General features: G+C 39.8%; 1 protein-coding gene across 2 annotated transcripts in view; it reads right to left on the bottom strand.

Moving 5' to 3' along the window:
• The window catches only part of dnajc6 (DnaJ (Hsp40) homolog, subfamily C, member 6), a 152,696-nt gene extending 139,278 nt beyond the window's left edge, over positions 1-13,418 (bottom strand). For both annotated transcript variants that reach the window (XM_028810962.2, XM_051932705.1), the window contains exon 1: positions 13,044-13,418. The gene's annotated coding sequence lies outside the window, so the exon portion shown is untranslated. The remainder of the gene's footprint in view (positions 1-13,043) is intronic.
• Positions 13,419-13,774: the final 356 nt, after the last annotated feature.

Here is a 13,774-nt window from a genome sequence, read left to right as displayed (position 1 = left end):
AATTTCTCCGCTCGGTTTTGCAGACTGGCGGCACCCAGCGTCAAAGCAGTGCTACTGTTTCTGTGTGGTCACCCTTTCTTTCTTAGACCCACATTCCTGACGCAGCTTTATAAATACACTGAATTTAACTGCATATTGTTTATTAGTGTAATGCATCTGATTGTAATTAACCTGTAGCAATATAATGGTCCAGGGAATAGCCATAGTATTCCAAATACCATAACTGCTTTAGCATTGTTATGCTCACTGCATCTTCTTCTTCTTTCAGCTGCTCCCGTTAAGGGTTGCCACAGCGGATCATCTTTTTCCATATTACTCTCACTGCACCACTCGGAGTATTTATATCACTGTATCTGAGTGGGGAATCACAGCAGCAGCTGATCGGAAAAAGAATTATCGGTATACAGTTTCAAGCACACACTACCTCAGCCACAACACGTCAAAGCCTTTCCTGTACGGACCTCGCATTTCAGAAACAGTTTCATCCCAAGAACTATAAACGCACTCAATCACTCCATCAAGTGCTCCTTGTAGAACTGTTTGTACTTATAAGTACAATTACCCCACTGTAAACTTGCACTACAGTTATAATATTGCACAACCTGTGCCACTTTATAAAGCGTGTATGATGACGATATCATTTTTAAGATGAAATGCAGCAAAATATGTTGCTTATAGTATACAGATAAAACTTACATTTAAATAATGTATTGTTAATAATTAAACATGTGAGGACACGGTGCCGCAGCGCTAGCTAGTTCACGGATAGCTCCTGCCTTGCGCTGTATTATTGCAGGTGCTGATGCAACACTGGAAGGATAGACGGATAGAATAATTAAACATGTACTACGAACATATTTCAATGTTCCTTAAAAGTTTTGGAGAATTGGCGTTCTAAGCTTACAGATGGCTTAACGTCTATTACAGAGCTGATTGTGTGGTGATTGGGTATTTGGAGAAAGAAAAGTAAGGACAGGAATTGGAGGTTAGTACGTTTGAAAGACACAGTACTTCTGTAATAAATTATTTCATCGAAGGTCGCACATGGCTCAGCAAACCTCTTGCGTGAGATATGAACAATCACTGCGCCACCGTGTTCCCATGTTTAATAACATGCTTTCATTCCTGTCATCATGAAAAAGATATCACGTATACATCTCAGTATTTTAATTATTCAGAGAGCTGTAATATCACGAATGTAATGGATTTTGTGTCCTGTCGGAGAAAGAGAAAGAACGGAAGCACATAGTGATTCACACACATAGAGCACATAGAAGATCAAACACAGAATAAAGCATTTAACGTGCTACTTGAGAAACTAGTAAAAAAAACGATTTTAAGATGAAGTTTATGATGTTCTACTTTAATGACAAAATAAACTACATGATTAAAGTGGAAATTTCGAGATTAAAGTTGACATTTCGTGCTTTTTTCCCACTGTGTGCCTATTTTTTTTCTCTGTACCCTAATAAGCTTTCATATGACACTCAGACGGTCCGCTGCGAGTTGCCTTTTCACACCGACTTTGATATGTGATTTCTTTTTTATTTCGGGCACTGTGAGACTTTGTGAACTTGAGCTTTCGAGTTTCTCCGACACTATGTCACTCAATCAACTTTCCTTTGTTGATTATACCACTGTTTAAACCAACAAATAATACGTTTTTCCTTTGCCTCCACTTGGTATTCGCTGAAATTCTTATATTTTCTCCCGTGCTTTTCCCATTGTCTTTTCACAGAAGGCTATTTATATCGATTTGCATATTCAAAGACGCATAATTCTGGGAGGAGTTGGGGCAGGACAGAAGGCGCATGCACGTGCGTTACTTTTCACGCTGATCGGGATTTATGTAGTGGAAGAACGTGAAAGTTTGCGTACGTACAGATTCCTGCATCTGGATTTTTCTGTGCGTACGCACATTCCCGCTTTTGTGCTTACGCCATGTTATAGTGTGAGTTCTACGCACGGCGTTATACATGAGGCCCCAGGTCTTTTTGCGTTGCCGAGTTCACCAGTGCTTGCTTTCTTTCTCAGGATGTACCAAACTGTAGATTTTGCCACTCATAATATTGGAGCAATTTCTCAGATGGGTTTTTTCTGTTTTCGCAGCTTAAGGATGGCTTCTTTCACCTGCACAGAGAGCTCCTTTGACCGAATGTTGTCTGTTCACAGCAAAATCTTTCACATGCAAGCCACCACACCACACCTCAAATCAACTCCAGGCCATTTATCTGCTTAATTGATAATGACATAACGACGGACTTGCCCACACCTGCCCATGAAATAGCCTTCTGAGTCAATTGTCCAATTACTTTTGAGCCCCTGAAATGAAGGGATTGTGTTAAAAAATTGCTTTAGTTGCCTCACATTTTTATGCAATCGTTTTGTTCACCCCACTGAATTAAAGCTGAAAGTCTGCATTTTCAACTGCATCTGAGTTGATTCATTTAAAATTCATTGTGGTAATGTACAGAACCAAAATTAGAAAAAAGTTGTTTCTGTCCAAATATTTATGGACCTAACTGTATAACTCCTTCAGAGTTCTCAGAGGTTTCTAGGTGGATGCTCTCACTTGCTTTCTTCTTGCACAGTCACTCAGCTTTTGTGGACAACCTGTTCCAGACAGACTTACAGCTGTGCCGAACTCTTTCCATTCCTTCATGACTAATTTAACTGGACTCTAAGGGATATTCAGTGACTTGGACATTCTCAATCACCGTTTTAATGGAGTTGCTTCGAGTGTCCTTGTATCTTCATTGTGTATGCTAGGCCTCAATACTGACTCACGATACACTGGACCTTCCAGGATCAGGAGCATTTATACTACAATCAATTGAATCCCATTGACTACAAACAGGTGATCTCCATTGAACTAATTCTGTAAATTCTAAAACCAATTGGCTGCAACAGTGATGGTTTAGGTGTGTCATATTAAAGGGAGTGAATGCCTATGCCATCAATTGTTTTGTGTTTTGTATTTGTCAATAATTTTGACCATTTTGCAGAGATCTGTGTTCACTTTGTAATGTTAATACCCAGAAAACACCATCATCATCAGCACTTGCCTACTAGACATGCAATGCTGTCAGTAAAACCTGCTGAACTAAGACCATAACTGATTCTGCAAACCATAATTCACTTTCTTGATGTCATGTGTTATTCATTTTTGCTACATGGACATTTATCTACACCAAAGTTTTCTCTATACTGTCACTTTAAAACTGTGACAGATTAGGAAAATCAGTCAGTCAGTCATCATCCAACCCGCTATATCCTAACACAGGGACACGGGGGTCTGCTGGAGCCAGTCTCAGCCAATACAGAGTGCAAGTTAGGAACAAATCCCGGGCAGGGCACCAGCCCACCACAGGACACATACACCAAGCACACACTAGGGACAATTTAGGATCGCCAATGCACCTAACCTGCATGTCTTTGGATTGTGGGAGGAAACCGTAGCACCTGGAGGAAACCAACACAGACACGGGGAGAACATGCAAACTCCATGCAGGAAGAACCCGGGAAGCGAACCCAGGTCTCCTTACTGCAAGGCAGCACCACTACCACTGAAAAATGAAGAGACAAAATAAAAAATTAAATTATTATATTAATCACAAGAACATGTACAGTATATAATAAGTAAGTGTAAAGTGATTTTTTCATAAAGGAATATGAAAGTTCATGGCAAACATAACAATTAACTAAATTGATTTTTCTTTAATAGCCTACTTTCATGGATTATCACACTTCCTAAAAGTGTACCATGGCAGTCCCAGCACAAAACCTGAACGATAACATCATTCAGTTTCATACACAAACTAAAACAGGTGCTTTTCTTAAATCATATGCATACCAACAGAGAAAGATGGTGGAAAGCTGAATCTCTAATATATTTGAATAAATCCATCCATCCACCTCATAAACCCACTTTATCCTGAGCAGGATTGCAGGGAAGTGTCTTTGAATAAAGTGGTTAGCTAATCTACAGTTTGAGAACATGGAGTAAAGCACAGCAGTGCCCAGCTGCTTTGTGGGTTTTTATGGTCTTTCAGGTCCTGTGCAATTAATGTTTGCTGTGCTGGATATTAAATGTTAAGTTTACATTGAAAATTACAACTTCCAAATATACAAAGATAACTTAACAATTTGTATATGTTAAAAGGCAATATAAAATAAAATATCTCTGACAATTTACAGGATTCTTTCTACCCAAGCCTTAACTGTTCTGATGTCTGTTGTAGAAAATGGTGCAGCTATATGAAAATAACACTAACATACTATATCATAAATAGTTGAAGCAGTCCTGTTGTGTAACTCCTATATGTTAACCCTGAGTCTGTCAAAGTTCATATAATCTAAACTAAAGTATTTTATTTTTCTAAATGTTTTGTTGGCTTTTACATTGTATTATTGCAATTTTATTCACTTCTTGCTTATTTTTTTGGATGAATATTTTGGACAAAATCGATGAAATGAAAAAAAATTCACAATATGAAATAGGACAATAAATACAATGATATGTGAATATAAATTATTAAATGTGTCATGAAATAAGCTGATTTCTTTATGTAATTATTTATTTTAGCGACAATGCCTGCAACACAAAATAAAGCTTGAAATTAAAACTGTCATTTTCACCCATCAGAGTTGAGAGGGTGGGCTCTAAAAATTTGTGGATCTTTGTAGATTTGTGGATCTAATTATTTATTTTACTTTATCCAAAATGTTCCTCCATAAGGTTTTACTAAGAAAACAAATACAAATAATTCCACTTTACTGGTTTTATATGGCAACTAATTTGACACTGTACATTCTTCTTCTTCTTTAGCCTCAACTTTTCCCACTTCTATCTGGGGTCGGTGAATTTGACAATGCACTGAAATATCAAAATCATTTCCTATCACAACATAAACGATATTGCTTCATGTGTTGCTTATTATGGGCAAAGCTTTACCCAAATTTTAATTCTACGAAACCATGGATAGGATGCCAATGCTCTGCCACATACTGGGAATGGAAAGCATTATGAAGACAGATTTGTTCAGGGCTAAATCAAATAATAATATGGAAAAGACAGTAAAATTTCTTTAGCAATATCTGATCCATACAGCTGTTAAAATAAAAAGAAATGTTTTGGGGAGAATTGAATTTATTGTCTGTCTGTTTGGTCTGTAATTAATTTGCTGAAATGTAATTTATAAAATTAATAATTGTAAAAAACGGGTCCTCCCTGTGTGGAGTTTGCATGTTCTCCTCATGTCTGCATGGGTTTCCTCCGGGTGCTCCAGTTTCCTCCCACAGTCCAAAGACATGCAGGTTAGGTGGATTGGCGATTCTAAATTGGCCCTAGTGTGTGCTTGGTGTGTGGGTGTGTTTGTGTGTGTCCTGCGGTGGGTTGGCACCCTGCCTGGGATTGGTTCCTGCCTTGTGCCCTGTGTTGGCTGGGATTGGCTCCAGCAGACCCCGTGACCCTGTGTTCTGATTCAGCGGGTTGGAAAATGGATGGATGGATGGATAATTGTAAAAAAAGAAATTTTTACATGTTATCCATCATAAAGTAAAATGTATCCAAATATCCATCAATTTCTATAATATTTCTTTAACAGCATAGATGGAGACAATAAACTCTGTGGCAGCAGCAGAGGCAAAATAGGATCGAGCTGCTGCATGTACAGGATGCCACTCCACCTCACAATGCACTCAGCAAAGCCTTACCAGGGTCCACTGACCAGTAATACTCTGCATGGTAAGAAGCATATAATACAATACATCCATCCATCCATCCATCCATTTTCTAAACCCACTTATTCAGAGCAGGGGACAAGGCAGAAACAAAGCCTAGAAAAGGAGGCAGCCCATCGCAGGGCAAACACACACATTCATCAGGGCCAGTTTATCATAGCAAATTCACCTAACCTGCATGTTTAAAGACTGTGTGAGAAAATCAGAGCACCTGGAGGAAACTCTTGTGATCACAGAGGGAACGTGCAAACCTGCAGGGAGCAGCCTGTAATTTGAACTCTAGTCTTCTTGTTGCGAGGCAGCATTACTACCACTGTGCCGCTTTTCTGATCACGCTCATTCTAATAGAGTTTCGAGATGCTGGGGTCTGCTCTGACAACAATTTGCACAAATAGTCTTGGGCAGGGTACCAGGCCATTGCAATGCACATTTGCTCACACATAAGTAATTTAGAGTTACCTCATAGCTTAAACTGTGAGAATATGGAATGAGGAAGGAAACAAGAGTACCTGCTGAGAAACCCAATAAAACAAGGGAAAACACACTACCAGCAATAGAGTAATTCCCAGACCTAGGGGGACATTCTAGGTCCATTTTCACAAACCATTACTCTCTTTCTCACCACTACATTTTAATTAACTGTCCCTGAAAACTTCTAGTTCCCTGTTAATGTGTGCTGAAAGGACCAACCTTTTAACAGTCTGGATTGGCTCCAGCTTCCCGATGACCCTGCTATATATAATGTGGGTTTGGAAGATCGATGGATATATGGATGTAAGTGCTGCCCTGTCAGGGTTTGAATATTCTAACAAATCAGGATCCTCCACTAATAACAAAACAGATAATGGACTCTTTGTAGCACATCCTGAAAATAAGCGATGAAATAGTGCAGTGGTGAGTGAAGAAGCATAAGAAGGAATAATCTGTCCTGAAAAACAGAAGCTTAGTGTTTGCATTACCATAACCAGGAAGGCAGAACTATAAGACAGTAGTACATACCACTGTTAACCACATCCAAGCAATTCGAAAACTATTTTATAACATCCATACTTTCTAGTGCTATAAGACACATAACACAAACAGACTAGACTGCAATGGTGTTAATAAAAACACTGCTACATATAAACAAAAACAAAAACATACAGTATGTTTCTAAACTATATGAATAAATGAATATTTGGCCGTGCTCAAGAAGAAACTGTTGGAAGATTGTGCTGAAACACACAGGCACTGTGTATTGCACAAGTGTCCCACTAGGCCGCAGCAGTGGCCCAGGCAAGTGCGCAGGCGCTAATGCGCTGCAAAACGGGAGGCTTAAGGCTAAATAAAACAGCATTCCCTACGCAGCATTAAACTCCAGTCTTCAGAAACATACCGAGTGGATGGAATTTTATAATCGAATAGCTCACAATGTCTGTCCCTGCATCCTCCTCCCGCAGATAATCTCGTGGTCGCGACGGCACACGCGTCATAACACCGATTTACTGTCGCTACATATCAGTCTACGTAGCGAATCGTGACTGCGCTATAACGAAGGCATCATGCACTGCTCCATTGCTGCAAGCACGTAGTGCATTCGGAAGTGCAAATCATGCCGTCCTTAGCACTCAGTGCATGAGGTTAAAACAACAAGGGTACACCTTTAATGACCAGGAAATTAATCGCAACTGCGTTGAAATGAAAGCAGTGTGTCTGCTGTTATGCACGGGACGATAGTGTAAACACGGTGCTCAGTTTTGGTTGGTTTGTTTGTTAAATATACAGACTTGTATTAGACGTTTGTGTCCATTTCTAACAGGCCTAGCGTGTCTTTTTGAGACGTACACAACGCACGTGTTCATATACCTGAGGTTATATTTCTATATGGACTTCAACTTTATTGACAGGAAACACAGTCTGTAGGAATTCGTATTGGTGCCACATACATACAATATATGACACCACCTTAACATTGTATGTATGTGTATATATATATATATAGATAACCTAATCATCTACTTTACACCACCACAGATGTCTAAGTACGGCGGGCATATCATTGAAAGTGGGCTTTAGAGTATTATGTTTAAAACCAAAGCAACTTACAAATCTCAAGGTTGCAGCTGTTTCTATATTTCTACAGTTAGCACATTTCTTTGTTAAATAGGTTTCTCAGGTGAGTCATGTCAAATTACAATATATATATATATTTTTTACACACAGGCTTGTATTTTTATTATGGAGAGAAAAAAAAGTGTAAAAATACAATGCTGCTAATGACACTTAGCAATATATATATACACCTATGTGCATTTAAAGTTATGCAGTCAGTGTACACTGCATATTAGATACTTAATTAAGTTCAATCAGTAATAATAATGTTGTTACAAATGCACATATATTTAAGGGTTAACAGTTTATATATATATTGGCTTTAATTTTTCACCATAGAATTACCTTTCTCCTATTTTGTTTTCCTTTTCCTAATGAGAACTGACATTATGATCATGAAAAACAAGAGACTGGACCACAGGTGTTAATGAAAGGCAAGACTTTAACCTGTAATGGATGACACTCCATCACAGAATTATTCAGAGTAATAGCCACATTTCACTGACCCACTCACCAGAACCCAAATGACACTTGACAATCAACCTAATTGCATCTCTTTGATCTGTGATAGTGGAGTATATGGAAGATAGTCACATAATCACTGGGAAAACAGTCAAACTCCACAGAGAAAGCAAGAGCTTGGAGATGCTGATGCTGCTAACTACACCACACGGTACATATTAAGGAATGCCAATATAATGGAGTGGCAATGAAAGCTGCCTGCCAGAGAAATATGCTCTCCAGTACATTGGTTGGCAGCATACCTCTAAGTGTTGGTCTAGTTTGAATTGCCAATCATTATTCTTGGAGTGGGTAGCCCTGTTGAGGACTCAGAACTGACTCTAGACTTCTGATGTATCAGAAGTACTTCCAGGTCCAGCTTTAAAAGATGCCAATTTCACCCCTTAACCTGTCATAAACTTTACCTCTTTGAAATGTGGTAGGAAAACTACAGTACTTGGATTACCCCCCAAATCCCATCTCCCCCGAACACACTCACACAGAAAGATGAAAAAGCTACACAAACAAGAACAGCACAACACAACACAAGCTATTGGATCTGTGAGGCCGCAGCATTAACCAGCACACTACTGGGCTACCCTAAATTTACAAACTAGCTGCTTTATTATGCCCAGTGGCACTTCAACTCAAATAGCCTGCTCCCCAAAACAGCTAACTTTGTGGCTACAGCTCAATATATACAGCATGCAGACATGGATGAAGATTTAGTTGTTATACAACCAAACATTACATTGGGCAAAATTCAAGTGTTAAGTGACATTGCCTACAGAAATAGCTGACCTCCTGTCATTTTTATCTACTATAGCCTTTATATTTTACAGAAATAAATGAGACAAGCAAACATATCCAGTGAACAGTTCTGTGGGTGAAAAATAGCTGTCGGAGAATGACTGGGTTAGATCAAACTAACAGAAAAGCAACAGAAATTCATATAACAGCTCTATAAAACAGTGCTGTGCAGATGTACATCTCTGAACACACAAAGAATCACACCTTGAAGCAAATGAGGTAAAGCAGGAGAAGACCATACCACAGTACACTCCTGTCAGCTGAGAATAGGAAGATAAGGCTAGAGTGGACATGTGATCACCAGAACTGGACAATTCAAGACTAGAAAAATGTTGCATGGTCTCACAAGTTTCTATTCCTGCTGTGATATGCAGATGGTAGAATCAGAATTTGGAACATACAGAATGAATCCATGAATCCATCCCCCCATGTACATTCCTTTATGGCCACAGAGTTTCATTAACTTTTCATACTTTTGGATACTTCCAGCAGGATGATGTGATTATCTCAAGCTGTTTATGCAAGCATGAAAATGGCTTCAGCTTACCTCATGAGTCTCCACATTCTCCAAAATGCCTGTTAAGTCCATCCATCCATTCATTTTCTAATTATAATTTCGGGGACAGGTTGTAGCTAGTGGTTGTCCAGGCAGCATCACTCAAACATGGATAGGATGCATTTCTGCTGCAGGGCACACACTTATAATGGGACAATTTTGAGCTGCCAATTGACCAAACACTTTTGAATTTCAAAGGATAACAAAAGTATGTAAAGAGCAACCTACACTGACATAAGGAAACCTCTAAACTCAGTATTAACAGATTTAACACCATGCATCTGCAGCTGCAAAGCAACAGCTTAAACTATTGTGCCACCATGCCATACTGTAGAAAGTGTATAAGTGTAATGAGAAAAATGTTTATTTGCCAACAAAAGTGCCTATAATAGGCATGTGACTATCAGAATTGGACCACTTAGGAATGGAAGAGGGTGGTCTGGTCTGACGAATCAAATTTTCTTTCAGATCATGTGGACAGCTGGTGCATGTGCGTGATTTACTTGGGGAAGAGGTATTCAGCAGGATGCCCTATGAGAAGAAGGCAAGCCATGGGGGGCATTGTGATAATTTGGGCAATGTTCTGCTGGGAACTCTTGGGTCATGGCAGTCATGTGAATGTTACTTTGACATATACCACCTACCTAACGATTGCTGCAGACCATGTATACCCTTTCATGGCAATTGTATTCCCTGATGGCAACAGCCTTTTTCAACACAATAATGCACCATGCCATGCTGCAAACATTGTTCAGGAATGGTTTTAAAAACATGGCAAAGAATTCAAGATATTGACTTGGCCTCCAAATTTCCCAGATCTCAGTTCCTTCAAGCATCTCTGGGATGTGCTGGAGAAACAAATGTGATCCATGGAGGCCCCAACTCACAACTTCCAGAACTTAAAGGATAAACTGCTAACATCTCAGTGCCAGATACCACAGGACTGCTTCCAAGATCTTCTGGAGTCTATGCCAGGATGACTCCGGGCTGTTCTAGTGGCACAAGGTGGGCCTAGACAACATTAGAGAGGTGGTTTTAATGTTGTGGCTGATTGGTGTATATCCATAAATACACTTTCTGAACTGTTTTTATACTAACAGGAGTGTGGGGAGAAGGGTGGATTTTGAGCTGGAGTAGATGCCAATCTATCACAAGATAACACAGATGTACACAATCAATTGCCTTTGAACCAAACATGCAGACAAGGAGAATATGTACAAATATCTATCCATCCATCCATCCATTATCCAACCTGCTGAATCCGAACACAAGGTCACGGGGTCTGCTGGAGCCAATCCCAGCCAACACAGGGCACAAGGCAGGAACCAATCCCAGGCAGGGTGCCAACCCACCGCAGGACACACACAAACACACCCACACACCAAGCACACACTAGGGCCAATTTAGAATCGCCAATCCACCTAACCTGCATGTCTTTGGACTGTGGGAGGAAACCGGAGCGCCCAGAGGAAACCCACGCAGACACAGGGAGAACATGCAAACTCCACGCAGGGAGGACCCGGGAAGCGAACCCAGGTCCCCAGGTCTCCCAACTGCGAGGCAGCAGCGCTACCCACTGCGCCACCGTGCCGCCCCAAATATCTATCACATATGGATAAATATTTATCACACATATACTTGTAAACTCCACAAAGATGGTGAGTAGTTTAGGATTCAAACTCATCCCATATTCAGTATTTACATTATATAAATATAGTATACATATTAACATTCGCAAGCATGCGTAATCTAATTTAGGGTTATGGGAGACCAAATTAGAATGACCTATTTATGTAACAAAAAATACTTGGTATGTGAGAGGAACACTTGAAAGAAAGTGCATGTGTGGAGATGGAAAGAACATTCAAGCTCCACATACACAGTAAATCGACTCATTACTGAAATCCAGGATTATGGATCTAAGAAGTAACAACACTAACCACTGGGCAACATATATTTTAAGCAAGTGGTTATCCAGAAAACATCAGGAACAAGTCAGAACTCAAACCTGGACGGGATTCAATACTACTACAGGACACACACTCATAATGGACCAATTTAGAGCCACCAGTTAACAACACACTTTGGAATTTGGAAGGATAACCAGAATAAGTGCACAACAGCCAACACAGACATGAGGAGACTTCTAAACTCTGCATAAACATTTTTGATTCCAGGCAATGGTAGCTTAAACCGCTGCGCCAACATTCCACACTCTATGATAAAGTGTATAAGCATAATGGGAAAAATATGCTTTTACTGTACAACAGAAAAGTAGTTCGTATAGCTGGTATATATGGGCATTTTAAAATAATACAGTAAAAGTTACTATGATATCTATCTTTTCTATTGATGGGAATACAGATACATGGTATGAACCAACATTAGACAGGGTGCCAGTACAATAAAGGGCACATTTACTTATAAGCCAGATGGTTACTTGAATTCTTTATTCACAGTCACCATCTTAGTATACATACCATATGTATCTCTTCAGTAGATATACATAATTATTATGCATATTAATAAGTGTGTTACCAAAATATACACCGTACATCTATACTGACATATGTGTGGTTTTGTGTGATTTTTTGCTCATATAGAAGAATTCACACACACACAAATATCTATCTATCCCAACCTATAAACCTATGAATAAATTATAAATATTTGCATGTGAATACATGCACAACCTTAGAACATATTTGTATGTAGAGCACATAGAATTATTTGTAAATTTGTATATGCAGTATATAAACAGTGCTGATAAATCATTTAGATAGATAGATAGATAGATAGATAGATAGATAGATAGATAGATAGATAGATAGATAGATAGATATGAAAGGCACTATATGATAGATAGATAGATAGATAGATAGATAGATAGATAGATAGATAGATAGATAGATAGATAGATAGATAGATATGAAAGGCACTATATAATAGATAGATAGATAGATAGATAGATAGATAGATAGATAGATAGATAGATAGATAGATACTTTGTTAATCCCCAAGGGGAAATTCACATACTCCAGCATTAGCATACTGATAAAAACAATATTAATTAAAGAGCAATAAAAACGCAGTGCATATAGACAATAATCTTGTATAGTGTTAACGTTTCTATATTTAGATAGCAGCTACCACAGTAATGACTGCAAATCCGTGTCTGAAAAAATCATTTCCTCAGCAGTACTCATGACCAGCAAACAGTATATTTAGCATCCGATGGCGTTAAAGGTTGTTAAATCAGTTCCGCTCGTTTTCACTCGCTCTGGACATATTAAACACAGCAGTCACAAACATAACCAATCCCTCCTCCCCTCAGCCCCCGTACCTTGATGGTCGCTCTTTCTCATTCTCCTCCTTTATTTTTAAATGTGGTTATACACGTCTGTTATTGATTAGAAAACGCCACTCGGCAGGAGCTCCCCATCCGCTGTCGAGAGAAGCTGACCTTTGATTAGTCATCCAGTGTGGTGCCACACAAAGGTCACAGCGGAAGGTCTCTCTTTCTCGCGCGCGCTCTCGCTCTCGCTCGCTGTCACATGCGCCCGGTGTCCGTCGGTGCGTGTCAAGTGTGGTTTATTGTAGCCTGAATGTTGCAGGATTACACAGCATCCTCTTAGACAGTGTGCCTCTAAGCATAGGGACGGGGAGCCCACGAAGGCAAAGCCGAAGCGCGTCGGTGAGCCGAGTGCCAGTCTGTCAGCTGCTGCTTGTGTCGTGACGTCGAACCGGGAACGAGCGGTCGGTCGTTTTGGCGCGTGAAAGAGGCGCGGCGCGGATGCTCGACTATACCGAGGCGGAGACTGCAAAACATGAACGGCGGTCAAGAGGCGCATCCCGGGCGAAATGTGGAGTCCATTTCGCGAATTCTGCTTGTACTTGGGATGCTGGGATGTGACGTTGCATTGGACAGATACGCGAACGGTAATGGAATGCAATGACAGATACATATGGCCTCCGAACTCAAATGCTGGTTAGTTTTGATACCAATGTTTGTGGCGATGATGATGGCAAATTGTATTTGTTTTATAGCAAATAAGCCATCATATCTTCATGAAC

This window comes from Erpetoichthys calabaricus, chromosome 10 (genome assembly GCF_900747795.2).
Source record: "Erpetoichthys calabaricus chromosome 10, fErpCal1.3, whole genome shotgun sequence".
Lineage (NCBI taxonomy): Eukaryota > Metazoa > Chordata > Cladistia > Polypteriformes > Polypteridae > Erpetoichthys > Erpetoichthys calabaricus.
Note: the sequence above shows the minus strand (reverse complement) of the source record. Positions and strands in the feature narration are given on the sequence as shown.